Raw genomic sequence first — 12,791 nt, 5'->3', positions numbered from 1 at the left:
ATGAATTGGAGCTAGTTCTGTGTCACCCTATGTTACAGCTATTACATGAGGAATCGCATCCGACATAATTATCCATCGCTGATCCATTGCCTACGAGCTTTTCACATCTTGTGGCGCACCAGTTTTGCCTACTAATGGCGCACTACTGGTGCGCCACTAGTACCACGTACCAGATACTAGTGGCGCACCTGTAGTGTGCCATTAGTATGCCTAGAGGTGCGCCATTACTATCTCACTTAGTAATGGCGCACCACATAGGAGTGCGCCATTAGTAACAAATTTTTTCAAATTTTTTTTAAACTTTTTCCTTTTTTTCCTTTTTTTATTTTTTTCGTTTTTTCCTTAATCTCGGGTCACTATGGCTTAATCTCGGGTCAATATGCTTAATCTCAGGTCAAATCACACTCCGTGGTCAAACTTCCCGAACGGTCACGCATCCTCACACTACTCCAGCCCAAGCACGCTTAACTTCAGAGTTCTATTCAACCCCAGCACCAGCTCACTTCACAGGCACTTGTTGATATATCTAGCATATCAATTCTATTAAACCTTGTTGATGTTTAGGACTTTGTTCATGTTTAGGAATTTGTTCATGTTCATGAATGTGATGAAATTTTGAAAAATTATTTCAAACTTTCGTTCATATTACGTATCATATTTTGAAAAAAATTCCCGAGAAAAATTTCGAAACTAATTTTTTTTCTGTTACTAGTGGCGCACCTAGCAAACGGTGCGCCACTAGTAACTTTGAAATTTTTTGAATTTTTTTGCCTCCAGAACTTAAAAGGCCCGTAACTTTTTTCTGTTAGGTTTTTGAGGATTTTGAAAATGTTTAACGGGGTTCCCCCAATTAAATTTTGAGTAGATGATTTTTCATATAAAAAACTTTTAAATCCGAGTTCGTATGCAAAAGTTATGCCCATTTTACAAATTCCAGAGAGATTTTGCAAATAAAGTCGAAATTCATATTTGTAAATTTTCCCAACAACTAGACCACATATCACATGGGAAACATATCACGTGGGAATGGTGCACCACTCCCACGGTGCGCCATTACTACTTCTGAAAAAAATAAAAAGAAAAAAATGAATTTTTTTACTAGTGGCGCACCGTGGATGTGGTGCGCCATCACTAGTTTAACTAGTAATGGCGCACTATCCCCTGGTGCTCCATTACTAGTTTTGAAAAAAATGATTTTTTTTACTAATGGCACACCGTGGATGTGGTGCGCCATTACTAGTTTAACTAGTAATGGCGCACTATCCCCTGGTGCGCCATTACTAGTTTTAAAAAAAATAAAAAAAATTGTTACTAATGGTGCACCAACACATGGTGTGCCATTAGTATATAGTAGTGGCGCACCACATGTCTGGTGCGCCATTAGTGTCCATTTCATCTATAGCCCTTTTCCTAGTAGTGAGGAATCGCATTCGACATAATTATCCATCACTGATCCATTGCCTATGAGCTTTTGACATCTTGTGCTTCGCTTATTTACTTTCCCGTTGCTATTATTACAATTACTACAAAACTCCAAAACATTACTTTTGCTACCATTACCATTATTATCATACTACTTTGCTACTAAATACTTTGCTGCAGATACTAAGTTATCCAGGTGTGGTTGAATTGACAACTCAACTGCTAATACTCAAGAATATTATTTGGCTCCCCTTGTGTCGAATCAATAAATTTGGGTTGAATACTCTACCCTCGAAAGCTGTTGCGATCCCCTACACTTGTGGGTTATCAGAGGCTCCTCAAAAGTCCCACGCACATACACAAACAAACAAGAACTCGCAACCAATGCAATAAAGGGGTTGTCAATCCCTTTACGGCCACTTGCGAAAGTGAGATCTAATAAAGATAGTATGATAAGATAAATATATTTTTGGTATTTCATAATATAGATTGGAAAATTAAAGATGCAAATAAAAGTAGATTGAAAGCTTATATGATAAGAGATAGACCCGGGCGGCCATAGGTTTCACTAGTGGCTTCTCTCAAGATAGCATAAGTATTACGATGGGTGAAAAAATTACTGTCGAGCAATTGATAGAAAAGCGAATAATTATGAGTTATCTAGGCATGATCATGTATATAGGCATCACGTCCGTGACAAGTAGACCGACTCTTGCCTGCATCTACTACTATTACTCCACACATCGACCGCTATCCAGCATGCATCTAGAGTATTAAGTTCATAAGAACAGAGTAACGCATTAAGAAAGATGACATGATGTAGAGGGATAAACTCATGCAATATGATATAGACCCCATTTTTCTATCCTCGATGGCAACAATACAATTTGTGCCTTGCTGCCCCTGCTGTCACTGGGAAAGGACACCACAAGATCGAACCCAAAGCTAAGCACTTCTCCCATTGCAAGAAAGATGAATCTAGTAGGCCAAACCAAACTGATAATTCGAAGAGACTTGCAAAGATAACTTAATCACACATAAAAGAATTCAGAGGAGATTCAAATATTTCTCATAGATAAACTTGATCATAAACCCACAATTCATTGGATCTCGACAAACACACCACAAAAAGAGTTACATCGAATAGATCTCCAAGAAGATCAAGGAGAACATGGTATTGAGATTCAAAGAGAGAGAACAAGCCATCTAGCTAATAACTATGAACCCGAAGGTCTGTGGTAAACTACTCAAAATTCATCGGAGAGGCTATGGTATTGGTGTAGAAGCCCTCCGTGGTCGATTCCCCCTCCGGCGGAGCACCGACGAAGGCTCCAAGATGGGATCTCGCGGATATAGAAGGTTACGGCGGTGGAAATAGTTTTTCGTTGGCTCCCCTGATGTTTTTGGGGTACATGGGTATATATAGGAGGAAGATGTAGGTCGGTGGACGCCCGAGGGGCCCACGAGACAGGGGGCGCGCCGAGTAGGGGGGGGCGCCCTCCACCCTCGTGGTCGCCTCGGCTGTTTCTTGACTTCCACTCCAAGTCATCTGGATCACGTTCGTTCCAAAAATCACGCTCCCGAAGGTTTCATTCCGTTTGGACTCCGTTTGATATTTGTTTTCTTCGAAACACTGAAATAGGCAAAAAAAACAGCAATACTGGTTGGGCCTCCGGTTAGTAGGTTAGTCCCAAAAATGATATAAATGTGTAAAATAAAGCCCATAAACATCAACAGGTAATATAATAGCATGGAACAATCAAAAATTATAGATACGTTGGAGACGTATCAAGCACCCCCAAGCTTAATTCCTTCTTGTCCTCGAGTAGGTAAATGATAAAAACAGAATTTTTGATGTGGAATGCTACATAGCATAATTCTCAACGTAATTTTCTTTATTGTGGCATGAATGTTCAGATCCAAATTATTCAAAATAAAAGTTCATATTGACATAAGAAATAGTAATACTTCAAGCATACTAATCAAAGCAATCATGTCTTCTCAAAATAACATGGCTAAAGAAAGTTCATCCCTACAAAATCATATAGTTAGGCTATGCTTCATTTTTGTCACACAAAAATGCTCCCATTATCTTGTACACCCCCGATGACAAGCCAAGCAATTGTTTTGTACTTAAATAATCTCAAACTTTTTCAACTTTCACGCAATACATGTGCATGAGCCGTGGACATAGCACTATGGGTGGAATAGAATATGATGATGGGGATTGTGTGGAGAAGACAAAAAAAGGAGAAAGTCTAACATTGACGAGGATAATCAACGTGCTATGGAGATGCCCATCAATTGATGTCAACATGAGGTGTAGGGATTGCCATGCAATGGATGCACTAGGGCTATAAATGTATGAAAGCTCAACAAAAGAAACTAGTGGGTGTGCATCCAACTTGCTTGCTCACGAAGACCTAGGGCATTTGAGGAAGCCCATTGTAGGAATATACAAGCCAAGTTCTATAATGAAAAATTCCCACTAGTATATGAAAGTGACAACACAAAAGACATTCTATATGAAGAACATGGTGCTACTTTGAAGCACAAGTGTGGAAAAAAGATAGTAACATTGCCCCCTTTTTATTTTCTTTTTTTTCTTTGGCCTTTCATTTTTTGGCCTTTCTTTTTTTTCTTTTTGGCCTTTTTTTGGGGGGGACAATGCTCTAATAATGATGATCATCACACTTCTATTTATTTACAACTCATGAATTACAACTCAAAACTAGAACAAGATATGACTCTATATGAATGCCTCCGGCGGTGTACCGGGATGGGAAATGAATAAAGAGTGACATGTATAAACAATTATGCATGGTGGCCTTGCCACAAAAATACTATGTCAACTACATGATCATGCAAGGCAATATGACAATGATGATGCGTGTCATGATGATAAACGGAATGGTGGAAAGTTGCATGGCAATATATCTCGGGGCTATGGAAATGCCATAATAGGTAGGTATGGTGGCTGTTTTGAGGAAGATATAAGGAGGTTTATATGTGATAGAGGGTATCGTATCACGGGGTTTGGATGCACCGGCGAAGTTTGCACCAACTCTCAAGGTGAGAAAGGGCAATGCACTGTACCGAAGAGGCTAGCAATGTTGGAAAGGTGAGAGTGCGTATAATCCATGGAATCAACATTAGTCAAAAAGAACTCATATACTTATTGCAAAAATCAACAAGTCATCAAAAACCAAGCACTACGCGCATGCTCCTAGGGGGTTAGATTGGTAGGAAAAGACCATCGCTCATCCCCGACCGCCACTCATAAGGATGCACAATCTAAGAACACCTCATGTTTCAAATTTTTTACACAACTTTCACCATACGCGCATGCTACGGGACATGCTAACTTCAACACAAGCATTCTTTAAATTCATAATCAGCTAAATAGCATGACTCTAATATCAGTACCTCCATATCTCGAAACAATTATCAAGTATCAAATTGATCATAGCATCCAATTAACTTCCTATGATAGTTTTTATTATACCCAACTTGAATGCTCATCATTCTAGGACCAATTTTATAACCATAGCAAATACCATTCTGTTCTAAGACACTCTAAAAATAATATAAGTGAAGCATGAGAGACTATCAATTTCTACAAAATTAAGCCATCGCCATGCTCTAAAAGATTTAAGTGAAGCATTAGAGCAAAAACTATCTAGCTCAAAAGATATAAGTGAAGCACATAGAGTATTCTAATAAATTCCAATCAAGTGGGTTTCTCCCAAAAGGTGTTTACAGCAAGGATGATTGTGGTAAACTAATAAGCAAAGACTAGTATCATACAAGATGCTCCAAGCAATACAAATATCATGTGGCGAATAAAAATATAGCTCCAAGTAAAGTTACCGATAAACGAAGACGAAAGAGGGGATGCCTTCCCGGGGCATCCCCAAGCTTAGACTTTTGGCTATTCTTGAATATCTTGGGGTGCCATGGGCATCCCCAAGCTTAGGCTCTTGCCACTCCTTATTCCATAGTCCATCAAATCTTTACCCAAAACTTGAAAACTTCACAACACAAAACTCAACAGGAAATCTCATAAGCTCCGTTAGTGAAAGAAAGAAAAACCACCACATAAGGTACTGTAATGAAGTCATTCTTTATGTATATGGGCGTTAAACCTACTGTATTCCAAGTTCTCTATGGTTCATACCACTTAATACTAGCCATAGATGCCTCAAAAGAAGCAAACAACACACGAAAAACAGGATCTGTCAAAAAAAGAACAGTCTGTAGCAATCTGTAACTCTCAAATACTTCTGGGACTTTAAAAATCCTAACAAAATAGGAAGTCCTGCGAAATTTCTCTATTGATCTACATAATAAATAATCAACGCAAAAGCACGTTTCTGTGAATTACTAAAATTATTTTCATGCGCGCAAAGTTTCTGTTTTTCAGCAGAATCAAATTAACTAACACCATAGGTTATTCTATAGGTTCTACTTGGCACAAACACTAATTAAAACATAAAAACACATCTAAACAGAAGGTAGATGATAAATGTATTACTAAACAGAAGCAAAAACAAAAAACACAAAATAAAATTGGGTTGCCTCCCAACTAGCGCTATCGTTTAACGCCCCTAGCTAGGCATAAAAGCGAGGATAGATCTAAGTAGTGCCATCTTTGGCACCCAATTCATAAGTAGCTTGCATGATAGATTAATAAGGTAATTTGACTTTCTTTCTTGGAAAGTGCTCCATGCCTTTACTTAATGGAAATTGGAATCTAATATTCCCTTCCTTCATATCAATAATCGCACCAATCGTTCTAAGGAAAGCTCTACCAAGAATAATAGGACAAGAAAGATTGCAATCTATATCAAGAACGATAAAATCTACGGGCACCAAATTCCTATTTGCAATAATAAGGACATCATTGATCCTTCCCATTGGCTTTTTAATGGTGGAATCCGCAAGGTGCAAATTTAAAGAGCAATCATCAAGATCATAAAGTTTTCGAAATCGTGGAAACACTAGAACCCAAATCACATAAAGCATAACACTCATGATATTTAATTTTAATCTTTATAGTAGGTTCCCACTCGTCATTAAGTTTTCTAGGTATAGAAACTTCCAAATTAAGTTTTTCATCATAAGATTGCATCAAGGCATCAACAATATGTTTGGTAAAAGCTTTATTTTGACTATAAGCATGAGGAGAATTCACAATGGATTGCAACAAGGAAATACAATCTTCTAAAGAACAATTATTATAATTAAATTCCTTGAAATCCAAGATAGTGGGTTCAATGCTATTTAAAGTCTTGACCCCTCCAATCCCACTATTACCAAATTTAGCATCAAGATCTAAAAACTCCGAATCATTGGGACGCCTTTTAACTAAAGTTGACTCATCTCCAGTCCCATCATTATTAAGATTCATATTGCAAAACAAGGATCTAATAGGAGTCACATCAATAACTTTTAGATCTTCATCATTATTTTCATGGAAACTAGAAGAACACGCTTTTACAAAGAAATCTTTCTTAGCACGCAATCTAGCGGTTCTTTCTTTGCACTCATCAATGAACGCTCTCATTGCTTTGAGGGACTCATTGATATCATGCTTAGGAGAAGTAGATCTAAGTTTCAAAGAATCAACATGAAGCGAAAGTCTATCAACGTTCCTAGCCAAATCATCAACTTAAAGCAATTTTTCATCAAGCAAGGCATTAAAATTCTTTTGAGAGATCATAAATTCTTTCACACTATTCTCAAAATCAGAGGGCACCTTATTAAAATTGCCATAAGAATTAATGTAGGAATTTCCATAATTATTAGAGGGATTACTAGGGAATGGTCTAGGATTAAAGTTTCCTCTATAAGCATTGTTACCAAAATTATTCCTACCAACGAAATTCACATCCATGGATTCATTATTATTCTAAATCAAAGTAGACAAAGGCATATCACTGAAATCAATAGAAGCACTCTTAGTAGCAAACAATTTCATAAGTTCATCCATCTTTCCACTCAAAACATTAATTTCTTCTATAGCATGCACGTTCTTACTAGTAGATCTTTCGGTGTGCCATTGAGAATAATTAGCCATAATATTATCAAGGAGTTTTGTAGAATCTCCTAAGGTGATTTCCATAAACGTGCCTCCCGCGGCCGAATGTAAAAGATTTCTAGAAGCAAAATTCAAGCTGGCATAACTTTTTTGTATGATCATCCATAAATTCAAACCATGAGTAGAGCAATTGCGAATCATCAATTTCATTCTTTCCCAAGATTGGGCAACATGCTCATGATCAAGATGTTTAAAATTCATAATATCATTCCTAAGAGAGATGATCTTAGTGGGAGTAAAATACTTAGAGATAAAAGTATCTTTGCACTTATTCCATGAATCAATACTATTCTTCGGCAAAGACGAAAACCAAACTTTAGCACGATCTCTAAGTGAAAACGGAAATAACTTCAATTTAACAATATAATTATCCATATCTTTCTTCTTTTGCATCTCACACAAATCAACGAAGTTGTTTAGATGGGTAGCGGCATATTCATTAGGAAGGTCGGAGAATTGATCTTTCATAACTAGATTAAGTAAAGAAGCATTGATTTCACAAGACTCAACATCATTAAGAGGAGCAATCGGAGTGCTAAGGAAATAATTATTATTGGTATTGGAAAAGTCACACAATTTGGTATTATCTTGCACCATAGCAACAAGCAATCCCACACACAAGCAAAAAAAAGGCAAGCGGAAGAGAGAGAGGAGATTGGGAAAGAGAGGTCAAATAAAACAACAAGGGTGAAGTGGAGGAGAGGAAAACAAGAGGCAAATGGCAAATAATGTAAATGTTAGGGAGATGAGTTTGTGATGGCAAATAATGCAAATAATGTAAATCCTTCTTGCTACATCTTGAGCTTGCATTGGTTTTCCTTGAAGAGGAAAGTGTGATGCAGCAATAGTAGCGTAAGTATTTCCCTCAGTTTTTGAAAACCAAGGTATCAATCCAGTAGGAGGCTCCTAAAAAGTCCCATGCACCTACACAAACAAACAAGAACTCGCAACCAACGCAATAAAGGTGTTGTCAATCCCTTCATGGCCACTTGCGGAAGTGAGATCTGATAGAGATAGTATGATAAGATAAATATATTTTTGGTATTTTATAATATAGATTGGAAAAGTAAAGATGCAAATAAAAGTAGATTGAAATCTTATATGATAAGAGATAGACCCGGGGCCATAGGTTTCACTAGTGGCATCTCTCAAGATAGCATAAGTATTGCGGTGGGTGAATAAATTACTGTCGAGCAATTGATAGAAAAGCGAATAATTATGAGATTATGTAGGCATGATCATGTATATAGGCATCACGTCAGTGACAAGTAGACCGATTCCTGCCTGCATCTACTACTATTACTCCACACATCGACCGCTATCCAGCATGCATCTAGAGTATTAAGTTCATAAAGAACAGAGTAACACATTAAGAAAGATGACATGATGTAGAGGGATAAACTCATGCAATATGATATAAACCCCATCTTTTTATCCTCGATGGCAACAATACAATACGTGCCTTTCTTCCCCTGCTGTCACTGGGAAAGGACACCGCGAGATTGAACCCAAAGCTAAGCACTTCTCCCATTGTAAGAAAGATCAATCTAGTAGGCCAAACCAAACTGATAATTCGAAGAGACTTGCATAGATAACTTAATCACACATAAAAGAATTCAGAGGAGATTCAAATATTTCTCATAGATAAACTTGATCATAAACCAACAATTCATCGAATCTCGACAAACACACTGCAAAACGAGTTACATCGAATAGATATCCAAGAAGATCGAGGAGAACATCGTATTGATATTCAAAGAGAGAGAAGAAGCCATCTAGCTAATAACTATGAACCCGAAGGTCTGTGGTAAACTACTCAAAATTCATCGGAGAGGCTATGGTGTTGGTGTAGAAGCCCTCCGTGGACGATTCCCCCTCCGGCGGAGCGCCGACAAAGGCTCCAAGATGGGATCTCGCTGATATAGAAGGTTACGGCGGTGGAAATAGTTTTTCGTTGGCTCCCCTGATGTTTTCGGGGTACATGGGTATATATAGGAGGAAGAAGTAGGTCGGTGGACGCCCAAGGGGCCCACGAGACAAGGGGCCCGACCAGTAGGGGGGCGCGCCGTCCACCCTCGTGGCCGCCTCGGCTGTTGCTTGAGTTCCACTCCAAGTCCTATGGATCACGTTCGTTCCAAAAATCATGCTCCCGAAGGTTTCATTCCGTTTGGACTCCGTTTGATATTCCTTTTCTTCGAAACACTGAAATAGGCAAAAAAAGCAGCAATATGGGTTGGGCCGCCGGTTAGTAGGTTAGTCCCAAAAATGATATAAATGTGTAAAATAAAGCCCATAAACATCCAAAACAGGTAATATAATAGCATGGAACAATCAAAAATTATAGATATGTTGGAGACGTATCAGGAATCATCGTAGCAATTTCCAAAGGTGGAAGTGATAAGTATGGAGTGTCGAACCCACAAGGAGCTAAAGGTAAGATCAATATTCTCCCAAGTCTTATCTGCCACTGATACGACGCTACGCACACCAAACGTTTGCTTCCAACTAGAAACGAGAAATAAAACTATGTTATGGGTATGAAGAGGATAACTTTGCATGGTATCGGAGAGCTAAAATATAAAAGTAGGTGCTTTAATCATAAAGGTAGAATATATTACTTAAGTATTATAAATAGCGAGTGTGGAATAATGACGGGCCGGTGTGCGGAATTATCCTAGGCAATTGTTAACAAGATCGGTAATCATCATTGCAATTTATATGAGGGAGAGGCATGAGCTAACATACTTTCTCTTCTTGGATCATATGCACTTCTGATTGGAACTCTAGCAAGCATCCGCAACTACTAAAGATCATTAAGGTAAAACCCAACCATAGCATTAAAGTATCAAGTACCCTTTATCCCATACGCAACAACCCCCTTACTCGGGTTTATGCTTATGTCAGTCAAGCAACCCAGTATAAGCGAATCATGAACATATTGCAACACCCTACATCGGGAATCCTTCACATGTGTGCAGCATGAAAGGCACTATAGGACAACACCAAAATAAAACATACAAATCAAACCAATCTAGATCATCAATCAACCCAAAGACAAAGCAAATCTACTCAAAACATCATAGGATGGCAACACATCATCTAATACCACTATTAAAGAAAGAGAGGGCGGAGAACCAGATCATCCTATCCATCGAAACCTGCAATCTTATGGTCTACATCCCTCCAGCATACTAAACGTGTTTACGCTTTAATTACCCACCATGCCATTACTTAATCTACTACCAAACTCGGTACCCCGCTACCTCTCGCACATCCCTCCCTCGTGTGCCTCTCTCTCGCACGCCTGCACTCCCCTTCTGACCAACTGCTCGCCCCGCCGCCACCTGCCCCTTCACGCCTCGCTGCCGCCCGTTCTGACCAACCGCCCTTCACGCTTCGCCGCTCACCCCGCCGCTGCCCCTTCAAGCCTCGCCAGCCGATTCATCAGACGGCGGAGGCCGCACGACCCGGATGCCTACGGACCCAAGGATTGAGAGGCCCACCTATTTTCCGCTCAGCCCCGCCCTGGGACTGCTGACGCCGACAACAATGGGGACAACAGCGATGGGGCGCCGCCCGATCCCCTCCATGCGTCGCTCCCCAATCCTCCCGCGCCTCCGTGTGCGGCAGCAAGGGATGCTCCACCGTTCCTGTTCGTGCATCAATGGAGGCTCCACCGTCCGTGCTCCCTTAGTGCGCCACTAAGGGAGTCCTAGATTAGGGGGTATCCGGCAGCCGGACTATATACATCGTCCGGACTATTGAAGCGTGAAGATACAAGACTCAAGACTCCGGCCCGTGTCCGGATGGGACTCTCCTTTGCGTGGAAGACAAGCTTGGCGATCCGGATATTATATTTACTTCCTTGTAACCGACTCCGTGTACACCCTAGCCCTCTCCGGTGTCTATATAAACCGGAGAGGTTGGTCCTTAGAACGCTGATGACAATTACAATCATACCATCATAGGCTAGCTCCTAGGGTTTAGCCTCTACGATCTCATGGTATATCTACTCTTGTACTACTCATATCTTCAATATTAATCAAGAAGGAAGTAGGGTTTTACCTCCATCGAGAGGGCCCGAACCTGGGTAAACATTGTGTCCCTCGCTTCTTGTTACTATTAGCCTAAGACGCACAGATCGGGACCCCCTCCCGAGAGCCGCCGGTTTTGACACCGACATTGGTGCTTTCATTGAGAGTTCCTCTTTGTCGTCGCTGCAGGGCTTGATGGCACCTTCACTCGTCAACAGCACGGTCCAAGGCGAGACTTTTCTCCCCGGACAGATCTTCGTGTTCGTCGGCTTCACACTGCGGGCCAATTTGCTTGGCCATCTGGAGCAGATCGACAGCTATGCCCCTGGCCACCAGGTCACGTTCGGAAACTTGAACTACATGGTGGATATTCGCAGAGACTTGATCTTTGACAGATTTGGGCCTGCGCTAGGAGCACCGAACAGTCACAATGAGCACGGCTTAGATCTGCTATCGGACAGTGCTCGAGATATCACCCCTGCAGTAGCCCCGGATCTAAATCCGGAGTAGGTTGCTTTGCCTAAGGACGGAGGGGTGGACCCCGCCCTACAGGCCGCATACTCATCGGCGGTGGAGCCGAACACAGGCCTCACCTCTGTGGATGCCTGTAACCCCGGGCCCCCGGACTCGTATCCGGTTGTTGGTTTCGGTTCGCACACCCTCGAACCAGCCAAGCCAGGTTGGGCTCCGGTAATGGAGTTTACCGCTGCGGACATCTTCCAGCACTCGCCCTTTGGCGACATGCTGAACTCATTAAAGTCTCTCTCTTTGTCAGGAGGCTTTGGGCCGAACTATGTCCGACTTGAGTGGGAAGCTGGCGACGAAGGAATTAGCTGCCCACCCACCACCCACTTCATTGCCATGGTCGACGATTTAACCGACGTGCTTGACTTCGACTCCGAAGACATCGACGATATGGACGATGATGCAGGAGAAGCTTTAGAATCTCTGGGGTGCGGGACTACTACCTCGTCGCACGATATATACATGGTGGATACGCCCAAGGAGGACAACGGCGATAATCCGGAAGATAAAACACCCGGGCAAAAGCCAAAACGGCGGTGCAGACGCCGCTCAAAGTCCAGCAATAGTAAAAATAGCGACAAGAGCGCAGGAAGGATCGACATAACAGTAAACCACGAAGGCAATAATGACCACATGGACCCAGCGATGGAGCAAGCCGAGCCAGGTCATACCGAACCGAGTTCGGAGCAGATGCCCGATCACAATGATCC

This window comes from Triticum dicoccoides, chromosome 6B (genome assembly GCF_002162155.2).
Source record: "Triticum dicoccoides isolate Atlit2015 ecotype Zavitan chromosome 6B, WEW_v2.0, whole genome shotgun sequence".
NCBI classification, from domain to species: Eukaryota; Viridiplantae; Streptophyta; class Magnoliopsida; order Poales; family Poaceae; genus Triticum; species Triticum dicoccoides.
The sequence above is the reverse complement of the archived record's forward strand: the minus strand, read 5'-3'. Positions refer to the sequence as shown.